Source organism: Sapajus apella, unplaced genomic scaffold, assembly GCF_009761245.1.
Source record: "Sapajus apella isolate SASKATOON/1434 unplaced genomic scaffold, GSC_monkey_1.0 scaffold127, whole genome shotgun sequence".
Lineage (NCBI taxonomy): Eukaryota > Metazoa > Chordata > Mammalia > Primates > Cebidae > Sapajus > Sapajus apella.
In genome coordinates this window covers 1286104-1301937 of record NW_022437067.1, presented here as the reverse complement: position 1 = coordinate 1301937, position 15834 = coordinate 1286104, and the positions used below count along the sequence as shown (strand labels likewise).

At 54.8% G+C, this 15834-nt stretch overlaps 1 protein-coding gene and 1 long non-coding RNA gene across 3 annotated transcripts in view; one reads left to right on the top strand and one right to left on the bottom strand.

The window, feature by feature from the left end:
- The window catches only part of SKI (SKI proto-oncogene), a 75096-nt gene that overhangs the window by 46584 nt on the left and 12678 nt on the right, over positions 1–15834 (bottom strand). The window lies entirely within an intron of this gene.
- Positions 1205–2025, top strand: LOC116539319. The gene is made up of 4 exons (XR_004263994.1): positions 1205–1253; positions 1288–1353; positions 1524–1621; positions 1972–2025. It is a non-coding gene; the product is annotated as an uncharacterized LOC116539319 (long non-coding RNA).

Sequence of the window (15834 nt, the reverse complement as noted above, 5' to 3'; positions counted from 1 at the left end):
GGGATCCCAGGTGCCCTCCCCCTGCAGCCACTGGCACATCGGCCTTGAGTGACCAGATGGTCGAGAACGGCCCATGTGGGGAAAGTGCCCCTTTAAAGCCAAGGTCCAAAACCAACCAAAGGAATGCAGAGGAAACCAGCAAGACAAACTGTGAAGAAAAGCATCACATCTGTGCAGCACTAGGAAGAAGGTATGGCATTCACAAGTCACAACAGGTGGGAACTTTTACAGAAGAAACAGAGAAAAACAGGACATCTCAGACACAAAAACACAATCATAGAAACTAAAAGTAGCCAACAAAGTGCTGGATGATAAGGCGGAGACCTCCAGCGAGTAACCCTGAGAGGCAAGGAGAGAGCAGGGAGGCCACAGCAACTGAAGCACCAGTGCCAGGAGGGCCAACGTCAGCCCTAGGGATTGCCGGGCAGGAGATGCTTCCGGCGCCATCCTGAAGATCCAGGCACGAGCCTCCTGGTAATGAGGGCCTGGCAAGGGCCCAACAGGCACTAGCACAGTGCCACACAAGCCACCCCAAGGCATCTGACAAGACTACATTCTAGGTGCCAGATCCAAGAGGGGTACTGAAAGCTCCTAAAGGACACAGGTCACATGCCAGAGCCCAAGGGAGATGGCAGGGGACTTCGCCATGGGGACACTGGAGGCAAAACACTGAGGAGAGCCGACAAGCATCCTCCTCCAGCCCGGCACACACGCATGCCCAGTTACCTGGTCAGCCACACAACATCCACAGCACGTGCGCCCAGGCTCCCGACTGCACAGTGCAGTGCGGTCACTCAGATAAAGACGAACTCAGGAGGGGAACCCCCTAGAACCCCACACCAGGAAAATGCACAGAAACACCCAGGACAGGAAGAGGGGGCCAGGTGGCCATCTGCCTCTGGACCACAGAGGGATGGCCAGGGAAGAACGCTGGAGCAAGGACGGAGCAGCCAGAGATCTTGAGAAAACCAAGCAAGGGGGCGAAATACAAGACGACACCAAACTCCAAGAACACACAGTGGAGAGGAAATGACGGCGGGCACGCGACTCCAGGACAGCGGCACAGACAGGAAATGAAGTAAAGACACAGAGAGGTTCAGACAGGAAATGAGATCAGCACACAAAGAGTTCCAGACAGGAAGTGAGATCGGGACAAAGAGTGGCTTGGCACAGACAGGAAATGAGGTAAGGACACTGAGAGCTTCAGACAGGAAATGGGGTGAGGACACAGACAGCCCCAAACAGGAAATGAAGTGAGGACACAAAGAGTTCCAGAAAAAAAGTGAGGTCAGGACACAGAGTTCCAGACAGGAAATGAGGTCAGGACACAGAACGTTCCAGACAGGAAATGGGGTGAGGACACAAAGAGTTCCAGAAAAAAAGTGAGGTCAGGACACAGAACGTTCCAGACAGGAAATGGGGTGAGGACACAGAGTGTTCCAGACAGGAAATGGGGTCAGGACACAGAACGTTCCAGACAGGAAATGCCGTCAGGACGGAGAGTGGCACAGACAGGAAATGAGGTCATGACACAGTGTTCCAGATAGGAAATGGGGTGAGGACAGAGAGTGTTCCTGACAGGAAATGAGGTCAGGACACAGGGTGTTCAATAGAAAATGAGGTCAGGAGGCCGGGCGCGGTGGCTCAAGCCTGTAATCCCAGCACTTTGGGAGGCCGAGGCGGGTGGATCACGAGGTCAAGAGATCGAGACCATCCTGGTCAACATGGTGAAACCCCGTCTCTACTAAAAATACAAAAAATTAGCTGGGCATGGTGGTGTGTGTCTGTAATCCCAGCTACTCAGGAGGCTGAGGCAGGAGAATTGCCTGAACCCAGGAGGCGGAGGTTGCGGTGAGCCGAGATCGCGCCATTGCACTCCAACCTGGGTAACATGAGTGAAACTCCGTCTCAAAAAAAAAAAAAAAAAAAAGAAAATGAGGTCAGGACACATAGTGTTCAATAGAAAATGAGGTCAGGATACAGAGTGCTCGACACCAAATGAGGTCAGCACACAGGATGCTCCAGACAGGAAATGAGGTCATGACACAGTGTTCCAGATAGGAAATAGAGTGAGAACACAGAGTGTTCCCAACAGGAAATGAAGTCAAGACGCAGTCTTCCAGACAGGAAATGAGGTCATGACAGTGTTCCAGACAGGAAATGAGGTCAGGACACAGTGTTCCAGACAGGAAACAGGGTCAGAAGACACCACTGAGTCATATTAATCAGCCCAAAGGACAGATTTATCAAAACTCTAGACACAGTGGTATCAGCACTTGGGGCTTGGCATCAACAGAAGACTATGCAGCAAAAATGGGGAGCGTCCCTGCCTGTGGAAAGTAGGGGAGGACAGAATGGGGATGCTGGTTGTCGTCATTCAGCTTTTGGCATGCCATGGTCTCCTTAGCTAAAGATAAGAGACAGGCTGGCGCAGTGGTTCACGCCTATAATCCCAGCACTTTTCGAAGCCAAGGCAGGTGGATCACAAGGTCAAGAGATCAAGACCAGCCTGGCCAATGTGGTGAAACCCAGCCTCTACTAAAAATACAAAACTTAGCTGGGCACGGTGGCACGTACCTGTAGTCCCAGCTACTTGGAAGAACTGAGGAAGGAGAATGACCTGAACCCGGGAGGTGGAGATTGCAATGAGCTGAGATCGTGCCACTACTCTCCAGCCTGGAGACAGAGAGAGACTCCATCTCAAAAATAAATATAAAAAAAGATGAAAGACAAAAGAAAGGCCACGTGGTGAGGTGACAGACACTAGAGAGAAGCTTGCCTAACAGGCGCGTGGGGTGTGACACCAGTCCACATCACGCACCACACGACTGAGAGGTGACATTGTGGGGCAGTGCCCAGCCGCATCCCTTAGAGGCCACCTGCACCCAAGTGTGCAGCACAGGCGTCTGCAGGAAAGAAGTGTTGTCGTGGCTATCTGCAACCTCAGAAACCTCCCAGAGCTCATCTGACCGCGGGGACCCCAGAGGTGTGCGGCAGGGGAGCTGTGCACCTCAAATGTACCTGCCGATGGCCCATGCTGTTCCACCAGCAAATCCCCTGCCTCCCCCCCACCCCCACACACACAGTCACCACAGTCTGGCCGAGACTGTGATAACTTTGGGAACAAAGAGAAGACTAGAATTCAGCTCCTCCCTCCCAGTCCACTTTGCCCCTCCCCAGAGACAGTGGTGACGGCCACAAGACTAGGCACAAGGCCAGGCAGGTAGACCCCGGACAGGCTGACAGCTGGAGGCTGTGTCCTCAATGCACCCAGACTGAATAGCAGTAAATTAAAAGAAAAAGCAGTCCAGTAGACATCCAAGTAGGATCTTGAGCCTTCAGGCAGGGATGGGTGAATCCTAGGGTGAGGCAGATGGGGACATGTCACGCTGGAGACTGCAGTGCAGCAGAGTCCCCAGGTGCCCTGTGACACGAAGACCCATGGAGAAGAGATGAGCTGAGCCCTCCTGCCCGCTCCCACAGGCACCATGCTCAGGGACTGGCCAGGCCAGCACTCCCACAGGTGCACCAGTAGGCCGTGGCCGCCTCCAGCTCGGACCTTCCAGATTCTTCAAAATCAGTGTCTGGAGGGGAACAAGCAGCTCCCATGTGGGCCCAACACCTCAGAGGAGCAGCGCCAATCTCAGCCTCTCATGGTCACTGGAGCCCACCTGGAATGCCTAGAATGACACCTTCTGTCCAAGAGCCACGAGGCAGTGCCGGACAAGCACCCACAGCCCGAACGCCGGCTGCGTGGCCCTCCCCACCACGGTCACACAGCCAGGGTTTCTCAAGGAGCCCGGAGCCCTGGCTCACCTCTGGCTATGAGACGGCTGCCCACAATCCAGGAACGGCTCCTTCCACAAAGTCAATCACGAGGTGCCAAGCAACCTTTCTCTTAGGAGACGGGCGTCCAGAAGGACCCAGAGCCTTCTCTTCCAGCGGCAGGCACACTGGGGACACCACTCTGGCCCAAGATGTGCACAGACCAGCAGAATGCAACCCTCAGCCAAGCTGGCGTTGATGCCCAGCCCCCACATGCACCTCCCCCACCATCACTGTGGGCTCTCAACCCTGGCCGGCCGTGTGTGCACAACATCCCTGAAGGCCTCGAGCCATGGTCACACCAGGGGATGGGCACCTGCAGCCTCATTCCCAGGGCCTTTGCGGGCAGCAGCCCCAGTCCCATCCTCCACCTGCTCACATTGTTCCTAGCTGTTGGCGCTGGGGGACATGTAGCTCATTTATTAAGTGCCCACGTGTTGGGAAGATATCCTCAGGAACAAAAGTAAGGTGGACCTGACAGAGGCCAGCAGCCCTGAGACAGCGTATGTGCAAGGAGGGCTAAAAGAAACATGAGGCTGCGTATCCTGTTCATTCTGAGGATGACCTGCACTCACAAGCAGCCTGGCTTCTCCCTGGGTTGTAAACAAAGGGATACATCAAAGCTCAGGAAGCCGCCTTCATGGATAACTCCAGACCCAAAGCCTGGGAGCCTCCCAGCTTCTGCCCGCTGGGGCTGGAGCTGGACGTATCGGCCTGGGTGCTCCGGACTCAGCAGGGAGGCCGTGCTACAGGCGGTTCTGGAGTCACACGACAGCTAAAGCAGCTGAACCAAATCGCATTATGAAATATTTACTCCAACTTAGCAATTCTCACTATTTTCTTTTTTTTCGGACAGGGTCTCAGTGCTGTGGTGTCCTCTGGGGTCACTGCAACCTACACCTACCAGATTCAAGCTATTCTCATGCCTCAGCCTCCAGAGTAGCTGAAATTACAGGCACCTGCCACCATGCCTGCCTAATTTAGTATTTTTAGTAGAGACCAGGTCCGGCGTGGTCTCAAACTCCTGAGCTCCAGTGGCCTGGCCGCCCTGGCCTCCCGAAGCGCTGCAAGTCCGGCGTGCGCCGCCGCACCAGCCTCGCTTTCTTCTGGTCGCGCTCTGTATTTTCAATCTTCCAGGACGCACTGGGACCATGGGAGGCTCTTCCAGAAGAGCTAGACACCACCCTGGCACTGGCCCTGAGGGAGGAACCTGTACCACAAGCTTGGGGACAGCTGTGAGGATAGCCAGAAAGGCCCATGAGCCAGGGCCCAAGCTGTACCTGCTCTGTCGTCACTGACTGCTGGGCCGCCGGGTTTGTCTTGAGAGAGGAAATCAAGATCCTCAGCAGCTCAGACACACGAAGCCCTCCACAGGTCAACACGCCATGGGCCCTGCAGAGGTAGCAGTAGCAAGTGGGACCCAGGCCCAAGCTGCTTCCCAGGAGGCTGAGAGCAGCCCGGCACCGGGACCAGAGCATGGGGCAGCCTCGCCAGCAGGCACGGCACCCTCCTGGGGCCCAGCAGATCCTCAGTCGAGCCAGTCCACGGCAAGTCTGGTCTTGGGACACAGCCCCCACCCCCACTCAGTTTTTCTCACCTTTCATGGAGCAGCTAAAAATGAATGGACCCGTTCTTTACAAGACTTTTGAAAACTTAAGGTAGGATAAAGTTTGTTATTAAACTGGAGAAGGGGCAGTTTTCAACCCACCACATCTGAAGGACACCCTCCTGGCCCTCAGCTCCTCCTCCTCCTTGTATCTCTGACCAGGGTGTGCTACAGAGACCTGGCAGGAAACTCCAAGAATCCTTCCCACAGGTGTGCAGAACACTGGCAAAGACCAGGGTCACTCCCACGTGCCATGGCGCGCCTGGGCACAGCCACTGCCAGGGACAGTGAAATGTCAACTGACACAACAGCTGCGGAGGCCTCCAGAGACAAGGCCAAATAAGCCTGCTCAGCCTTGCTGTGCCCGGAGCCACAGGGCAGGGAGGGAAGCAAGAAAGGGAGAAGCTGTGGGTCTGTGTCACCGGTCACAACCACCAGACCCGGGAAAATGGTCGACATTCACGTGGAAAGAAATATTTTGCCGTTTATTTTTATAGAAAAAGCCAGTGTATACAAACACAACTTCACAGCTGAACCTGTGGACATGTCGCATACACTGGGTTCCACCAGTGACATGGAGCAGGTCCCCCACTGCCTGGCACCAGCCCCCACATGCTGCCCACACAGAGGCGGTCACCACTGAGCAGGCAAGGGCTCTGCAAGGAAGAGGGGGCAGCTGCAGCTGGGGACAAACCTCAGTGGCCCACACCACCTGCGGACCAGGACAGGCTCGGACATGCCACATGTCACTGTGGTGGGATGTGAGGACACTTGAGGCCCGGGAAAGCCCTGCTGGCTCTGCAGGCTCTGAAAGAAGACATCAGCAGGGCCCGGGCGTGGGGGCAGGGACGGGGCCGGGTGTGGGGACCCAGGCCTGTAATCCAGCACTGTGGGAGCCCCAGCGATAGGACGGCTTAAGCCCCGGAGTTTAAGACCAACCTGGACCACAGAGCAAGACCCCATCTCTACAAAAAATAAATAAAAGGACATCAGCAGATACCGAGACCAGTGAGCAGCCAAGAGCAGGACAACTTGGGCATCAAAGCTGTGACAGAATGGGCAACAAGAATGACTCTGTCCAACCAGGGCCTGCAGCGCTCCTGGATGGCAACGGCAGGCAGGAGAAGGGCAATGCTCCTACCGCAGCAGCAGTGCCAGGAGTGCAGTCAGCATCCGTGCCACCATCCCTAAGACAAGCAGACTCACCAGGGATCCCGGCCCACTGGGAGAAAGTTCATGGGGGCAGGGGACTTTCGGGGTCCAAAGTCCCCCTCGGGGATTACTCATTAATTACCAAGGGAGAGGCTTCCTGAGGAGAGCACAGGCCACTTGCTCCTGAGGCCTCCCACACTTCAGACAGGGCACTGGCCCCCAGGGGCTGCTCCTACCCACTTGCCAGTCTGAGCCCTTCTAATGAGCGGCCAGCTGCCCAGGGCAACAAGGCCCAGAAGAGTCAGCTGAGCCTCCAGGCAGGTCCCAGGCAGCAGCAAACCACTGAAAAGAGCGTGGCAGACGCAGGCTGAGAGTGGCCAGGGGAGCTGGCTTCTCTGACTCTGTCACTGTGTCGGTCACACACCACATCTTACTTTTAGGAATTCAGACTGAGGGCTTAGCAGGAGGACCCCACTGAAACGTTCTTGCAAACGATCAGCAAACAGTTGCAAAAACAGTCATGTGGCGAGCAGCCAGTGCCAGCAGCAGCCGAGCTAAGTGCATGGGGACTCACCACGTCTTCCTGCAAAGTCACCGCATGGAGGTATGGTTTCTCAGAATAAAAAGTCCCAAACCAAGGACAGGCAGCAGGCTTGCAAACGGACCACTTCCTGCTCCTCCGTCTGCCGTGGACAGTGGCACACCTGGGCAGCAGTGGCCACCCCACACTCGAGGGCACGCCAGGAATGGACATCGGGTTCTGGGACAGCCAAACAGAGTGCAGCATGAGGGCTGCCCAGCACCACCCGGGCTCTCCATTGAGCAGGGAGATGAGCACCTTTAAGATACGTTGAGCGGTTTCTTTAAAACAGGTGGCCAGGGCTGGGCATGGTGGCTCACACCTACAATCCCAGCACTTTGGGAGACTGAGGCAAGTGGATTACTTGAGGTCTGGAGTTTGAGACAAGCCTGGCCAACATGGCAAAACCCCATCTCTACTAAAAATACAAAAATTAGCCGGGTGGGCACCTGCGATCCCAGCTACTTCGGAAGCTGAGGCAGGAGAATTGCTTGAACCTGGAAGGCGCAGGTTGCAGTGAGCCAAGGTCGTGCCACTGTACTCTGGCCTGGGGGATGAAGTGAGACACCATCTCAGGAAAAAAAAAACAAAACAGGTGGTCAAAAGCATGCCAACCACAATAGCAGCAAGACACCCGAACAAACTCCAGCAATCCGAAGCATTCTGAACTATCACAAACTCTCTGACTGTAAAAACATCTTTAATTCCAGGTCAACAACCTGGTTCATAATTGACGAATCCAACAAAACCCATGGCCCTGATGACAGGGGGCAGGACAGTGAGGCCCAGGAGGCCCTGATGACAGGAGGCGAGCTGGTCAGAGTGGGGGATGCCGTGAGCTGTCTGTGCTGGCTCTTCCCTTCCCCACACTTCCAGCCCCAACAGCAGCAGGGCAGGAACCAAGCACCTCTCGGCGGGCGCCACTCACTGAGTTGCCCTCATTTCTGGAAACATCTCACCCCATAAGAATCACCTGGGGTCGGTTTCAGCTCACTCAGACCACCCCACGGGCAAGGGGCCTGCCGCCAGGGACCACTGAAGGCAGAGACACTTGAAAGGGTCCCCCGGCCTTGCTCTCAAACAGCCCTCGGAGTACCGAGGGCTGAGCTGAGAAGTCACTCCCATTGCCGGGCCCCTCCTGGTGGCATGGCTGCACCAGCAGCCAACGACAGGTGCACCCGGCCCACACACTAGACCTAGAGCCTTGCACATCCTCAGCCTGTGCTCTCAGGGCTTCCAGGACAGTGATGACCCCCAGCATCTCCATGAATGAGGCAGGGGACACGTGGACCCAACCATAAGGAGACCCAACACGCAGGCCCAGGTCAGACACACCCTGTGTGCCCAATGAGGACGCTGCCATGGAAGCCAGCCTCCACCTCAGAGCCGGCCATCAAGGCAGCAGTGTCAGGTGGCACCAAGGACCAGCAGCTCGACTGCATGTGCCCCAGCCTGACAGCCTCGCCAGCTGCCTCACCCACTCCAGGCGCTTTGCTAAGCACCTACAGGCATCCATCAGCTGACCAACAGGCTGCTGGCTGTGGGCACAGTCCCTGCACCAGTGCCCAGATGCAGCTCCTGAGATGGCTCCGTGGGACCCAGCTGCCTCTTCCAAACAGGAGAGGGGCCAATGGGAAACTGAGGCCTAGAAAAGTAAAGCGGCCCACACTCACAGAATAAAAAAGGAGCCCAGCCATGCTCCTAAGCCCTAAGCCATGCTCCCTCTCTCACGCTCCTAGAAACTTCCACTTGCCCGAAATCATCAAAAAGTACACTGACCACTATTTGCACAGAGAAGACGAGAGAAGGAAGGACAGTGAGTTCACCAAACCCAGCTGCAGTGACTTTCACTTCACGTGTGGGCAAAGGGAAACCAGCCGGTAGAGCCGGTGCCTGCCAGAGAAGCTGCCCCACGCCTTTCTTTAAACAGCTTAGAGCTCCGCCCGCCTCAGGTCAAAGGCCGCCTGTCCAGGCCCGCCACTGCCAGGCTTACTTTTGAATCCGACCAGGAGCGTCACAGTTGCACTGCCCCAGTGGCACAGGGGCCCCAGCGTTATTTGCAAAACAAAAAGTGAGGACCCTCCACTGGAGAGCCACCCTGCAGCGCCCCTCATTAATATTCAACAGTTAGGACAAAGAGGGACAAAAGAGCAGAGCGGGTCACCAAGCTCTGAACCCACCCCAAGTCCCAGCCTGCTCCTGATTCCAAGATGGGGCCTTTGGAACCAGTAACGGAAATGGCTGCCAGCCAGGTTGCGTCCCGGCAGCCCCAGAGAGAAGACACGCAGTGTGGGCACCGCCTATCCAGGTCAATACAGAGCCCAAGACCCGCCCCCCCCACCAGAACCTGGTGATCTCAGGGCCTGCAAAGGTAGCTAGCTGGCCAGGCCCCTAGTGCTCTGGGGAAGACACGGGGGCTGCTCCAGAAAGTCCCCAAAAGCACCAGGGTCCTTCCACGAACTCGCTAGAGAGGCACCGGAGCACAAGAGAAGACACGACCTTACCCAGGCCCCCATTATCACCAGCAGAGCCAAACAAGTCAGCATGGGGCCGAGACTGGCCCCAGCCCACAGGCCCTGGTCAAAGAGGCAGGCACGCTGCATCCAAGGGCCATCCCAGCTGCAGGGATATGGCACGTCCAGGGGCAAAGGAAGAAGGCCGAGGTGGGCAGCCAGCAGTCAGGCCCCTTCCCTAAAGGCAGGCTGGACTCAGGCCAGATCAGCTGTGTGCTCCCCAAGGGAGCACCTCTGCGGCCCAGGAAAGAGGAAGAGCAAGTCCTGATGCCGAGGGCAGGCCCTGGGGCTCCTCTCCTATTTTCAGGGAAAAGTCAAGGCCAAGCCAGCAGATTGCCCCAAAGGCCCCAAGTGGCTGGGGCAAGGGGGTAGACTTCCCGCCTGGTGGCTGCACTCCAAACCCAGGGAGGCATTCCTAGAGGCTGCCAGGAAAACAGCACCTTGTCCTGGGTCCCCCACACCACCGGCAGCAGGCGATGGGATTCCACAGGGAGGAATGTGGTGGGCTTGTATGGTGGGAAATATCATTTTCAGTGAAGCCATCATTTTGCTAAAAGAACTTTCTCCTGGATCTGGCAGGACATAACTTGAGAGAGAGAAGAAAAGAAACTGGAGAAGCAAAATGCAAACAGCCCCCACCCCCAGCCCAGACCCTCTCACTGCCCTTCCCAGGCCCCAGGCTGAGGCTGGCTCCTGACCCAGGCCCTTCCCTCTCCGGCTGCACACACCCATGCACACACATGCCCACAGCTCTTGCACAGGCCTCTCAGAAAGCAGCAGCAGCAGCCTGGGCACAGTGGGCAAGGTAAAGGTCCCTGAGGCCCCAGGGCATTCCTCTTTGCTGCCACAGGCCAGGCACACAGCAGACACTCCTTCACGGAACAGCGCCCCGCTCAGGCCTGACTGCCGCACACTCACTCTGAGACTCTCTCCCACAGTGGCACTCACAGCCCTCGGCCTGGCAGGTCACTGTCATCTCTGCATGGCCCAGGAACCCTTTCCATGAGCACCACCAGTCCCGGCAGAGGCCCTGCCCAGCTTGCACGGGGAGGGCATGGAGTCAGACTCGCAGACAGCACTGCACTGAGGCTCACAGGGCGGCTCCTCTTAGAAAGATGAATCTGGCGCCGAGACACTCCTGCTTCCTGAACCACCACAGCCTCCCTGAGGCAGCCTCCAGCAACAGAGGGAGGAAGAGACCACGGTGCACGCAGCAGACAAACAGGAAACAGAAATTTACAACAAGTGGAACAGGATCACTAACCAGAGTAGATAAAGAACTAGACTGAGCTAAAGCCACACACAACTTGACTCAAAAAGGGAAAAGGGACTCAGACATTTTTCGAAGAGAATAAAGATGGCCACTGAGCCACGGAAAATGCTCAACGTGCTAATAATCATCAGGGAAATGAGAACCAAAACCACAACAAGATGCCACCTCACACCCATTAGGACAGCTGCTGTCAGAAACAGAACAAGTACTGGAGAGGATGAGGAGCCTGTTACTCAGCACTGCTGCTGCGGTGGAAAGCCCTGCAGCTGACAGGGCCAGGCGCGGTGGCTCACGCATGGAATCCCAGCACTTTGGGAAGCAGAGGTGGGCAGATCACCTGAGGTCAAGAGTTCAAGACCAGCCTGGCCAACATAGTGAAACCCTGTCTCTACTAAAAATACAGAAATTAGCCGGGCGTGGTGGCGGGCATCTGCAATCCCAGCTACTTGGGAGGCTGAGGCTGGAGAATTGCTTGAGCCCGGGAGGCGAAAGTTGTAGTGAGCTGAGATCAAGCCATCGCACTCCAGCCCCGGTGACAAGAGCGAAACACCGTCTAAAAAAAAAAGAAAGAAAGAAAAGAAAAATAGGGGTTGGGCATGGTAGCTTATGCCTGTAATCCCAGCACTTTGGGAGGCCAAATCGGGATGATCGCTTGAGGCCAGGAGTTAAGAGACCGGCCAGGCCAACATGACGAAACTCCATCTCTATTAAAAATACAAAAACTAGCCAGGCATGGTGGCACGTACCTATAGTCTCAGCCACTCAGGAGGCTGAGGCAGATGAATCACTTGAACCCAGGAGGTGGTGCAGTGAGCCCAGATTGCGCCACCGCCCTGTGGCCTGTGCAACAGAGTGAGACCCCGTCAGGGAGGGAGGGAGGGAGGGGAAGAGGACAGGGGAGGGGGAATGAAAGAAAGAAAAATAGGGCCAGGTGCAGTGGCTCACGCCTGTAATCCCAACACTCTGGGAGGCAGAGGCAGGTGGGTCGTGTTAAGGTCAAGAGTTCCAGACCAGCCTGGCCAAATAAAAATGTAAAAATTAGCCAGGTGTGGTGGCGCACACCTAGAATCCCAGCTATTCGGGAAGCTGAGGCACAAGAATTGCTTGAGCCCATGAGGCAGAGGGTGCAGTGAGCCGTGATCACACCACTGCACTCCAGCCTGGGCGACAGAGTGAGACCCTGTCTCAAAAATAAGTCAATAAAAATGGAACGACCAATGATCCAGCAATTCCGCTTCTGGGTCTACACCCAGAAGAACTGAAGGCAGGGTCTCCAGAGGTCACTGTGCACCATGCTCACAGAGCATCATTCACGACGGCTAAGCCGTGGAAGCCACCCAAGTGTCCAAACAAAATCCACCCAGACAACAGCCTGTGATTCGGTCTTAAGGAAGGAGATTCTGACGCAGGCTCCACATGACGCAGCCCGAGGACATGGTGCAGAATGAAATAGGCCGTCAGAAAAGGACCGATCCTGTGTGATTCCACTCAGGAGACCCCTGGGAGTCACCAAACTCAGAGAACAGGAAGCAGAAGGGTGGGTGTCGGGGGCTGGGGAGGCAGAATGGGGAGTGAGTGTTTCATGAGACAGGGGCTGTGTGGGAAGGTGGATGATGGCTGGGGGGGTGGGGGGGGGGGGGGGGGGGGGGGGGGGGGAGTGTGCTTTCTATTTTAGCTGTTCTGTTGTTGGGTGCATATACGTTGTTGTTAGATCTTCCTGTTGACTCAACCCTTTTATTGTTCTATAACCATCTTTCTGTCTCTACTAACAGTTTCTGAAGAAAAGTCTATTTCACGGGATACAAACGTAGTCACTGCTGCTTTCTGTTGGTCACCAATGGCATGGGATATCTTTTTCCAGTCCTTCACTATCAGCCTGTGTGTTCAACGCTATTGAATGGTACGTGTAACAGTAAACATTACGTCTATTCTGTCACAATAAAAAATGTAATATGCACAAGACAAGTTACAGAAAAAAATTCTAAAATAACAAAATGACCAACCTACCAGAACTCAAAGAAATACAAATTCAACAATGAGATTTTTCACCTTTCAAATTAACAAAGACACTCTATTTTTTTATTTTTAAAGATGGGGTTTCACCATGATGGCCAGGCTGGTCTTGAACTCCTGACCTCAGGTGATCCATCCACCTCAGCCTACCAAAGTGCTAGGATTACAGGCGTGAGCCACTGCGCCCGGCCCAACAAAGTCACTCTAAACGACAATCTTTTGTTTGTTTTTAGTTTTTCCTGCTGTCACCCCGGCTGGAGTGCAATGGCACAATCTCAGCTCACTGCAACCTCCACTTCCCAGGCTCAAGCAATTCTCCCACCTCAGGCTCCCAAGTGGCTGGGACTCCAGACACATGCTACCATGCCTAGCTAATTTTTATATCTTTTTAGTAGAGACAGGGTTTCGCCATGTTAGCCAGGCTGGTCTCAAAATCCTGACCTCAGGTGATCCACCTGCCTCGGCCTCCCAAAGTGCTGAGGTTCCAGGTGTGAGCCACCACGCCTAGCCTAAATGACAGAATCTTAAATTCGTCAGGAGGTGGGAAAACGGGCAGCTTCTTAATTCTGTAGACATGTAAACTGCACACCATTCAAAGAAACGTTTTGATAAAACGGCCCTACTTTCTAGGGGAATCTCAAAATCTACTGAGGAAATGAGGAATGTGGACAAAGATCTAAGCACAAATAAACTCATCCCACCTGAGCTAACATCCAAAAGCAATCTAGAGAGATGTATTGAGTGTGCATCAGTAAATAAACAGGGTACCCCACAGACAGGGTGCCTCCCCTCTGACCCACCACATCTACAAGAAACTCAGCACATACCTAGCAGCCCATATAGCCGAGAACGCGTTTACAGCCGACAAGACCGATGGACAGGGAGGGCTGGGACGCTTCGGAGGACAGCCTGGCGTGACCATGTGCCCTCTGACCAACCTATTTCCCCCAGTCCCATGCTCCAGACACACCTGCAGCTCACACACCTGCACGCACCATGATATGGCTAACAGCACTCTGCCCACTCGTCCCAAGGCACGAGAACAGCAGGAGCAAAGCTGCACTGTGACAGTGTCAGTGAGCCAGCCGGAGAGACAGGCACTCGGACAGCAGATGCACAGACGTGCACGCTGACAGGCTTCTGCCACAGAGCACAATAGCCAGCTGCAGAAAGGGCAGCCGGGGCACAAGGACAGTGGCCCGAGCACGGCAAGAGGGCAGGGTGGGGATGAAGCAGGCGGTCCTGCTCGAGTGCATCACCTCATCCAGCCCACGTGCGTCACAAAGCTTGTGTGAGATGTTTGCGCTAACATGTGCCCTGAAGCATCTCTTGCAATAACAAAACACAGCACGTGCCCTAGACACTAAATAAGTTCCAGAACCCTCAATTTCAATAATCCAAAATACCACAGGGCTGGCCCAAAAAGGCACCAGGCACCCAAGGGCACTGATATCCCAAAGGCACTGGGCGGAGCATGCCAGGCAGGGAACCGCGTTCCCGTGTCCTTGTGATAAACCAAGAACAACTCTGCCCTCACCCAAGTCTGGATTTGCCTTTTATACCCTTCTGTGCTATGTGAATACCGTGCTGGTGTGTTTTCCGCTTATTTCCTACAAGAGTGTCACAATGATATTCCTACAGAAAACAGTCACACAAATACTTGTTATGCCTCATTCAGGGAAAAGGGCAGACCATAGTGCATACAGAGAAAAATCCAATTAAGAAAAATACTTTCAGGCCAGGAGTGGTAGCTCACAGCACTTTGGGAGGCTGAGGCGGGAGGATCACTTGAGCCCAGGAGTTCCAGGCCAGTCTGGGCAACATACGAAGACCACATCTCTAAAATTTAAAACAAAACAAAACAAAACCCCAGCCAGACGTGGTGGCACTCTCCTGTAGTCCCAGCTACTCGGGAGCTGAGGCAGGAAAATCACTTGAGCCCAAGAGGTTGAAGCTGCAGTGAGCTGGAGTCACACCACCGCGCTCCAGCACAGATAACAGGGCGAGACCCCGTCTCCAAAAATAAGAGAAAGAAAAATCTTTCCGTCAATGTGGCAGAGATTATAGTGAGGGCAGTGACACGCACTCCTCAGCAGGGCCAGAAGGGGCCACAGTCAGCGCACCCTGGCTTCCCACGTTTCCAGCAGAAGAGCCGTGGTGCATTCCCATCTCTCCCGACATGTGAAGACAGGACACTGTACTTCTCCCCAACCCCCAGGAACAGAGAGAAGGGGTCACCCTCTGCATTCTTCTTCACTGTTCTGAGGTTCTCTGATGAGCACATACCAATTGCTACTCTGATTATTCTCCTGATTAGACATGCATCGAAAAACGTTCACATACATTTACAGAGGCTGGACATTAGCGGCTGGGGGCCGCGCTGAGGGGCACGTCACGTGAGGCAGGTCCCCAACAGCCTCCAGGTGAGGAGGCTGGCCCTCCTCCCACCCGCCCTGCTCTCTTCCAGCCTGCTGCCTCTCAGCACAGCCCCTTACAGCACCATACACACTCACACAGGCACACGAGCGCGCACATAGAGGCATGCAGGAAGACCCTCCCATTGAACGCGCTGCTGTCCCTGGGTCCCAAACAGCAGCAGAAGAGCCCTTCTGAGACAGGAGGGACCGGAACATGGGCTGGGGTCCAGAAATTCCCCTTCACTTCGTTAGACAAGTTAATGGGTCATGGTTATCGTTGTTGACAATTCCATATTCCTTATGTGTAGACAGTGAAACGCTTCAATGTGAAATAAGATGATGCCTGGGATTTGCTTTAAAAAATTACAGTCCTTCCCTCTCAAAACAGGAGCAGGAAGTTGGATGAAACAAAATGAGTGAGATGTGGATAATTGGTGACCGGGATACATGGGGTG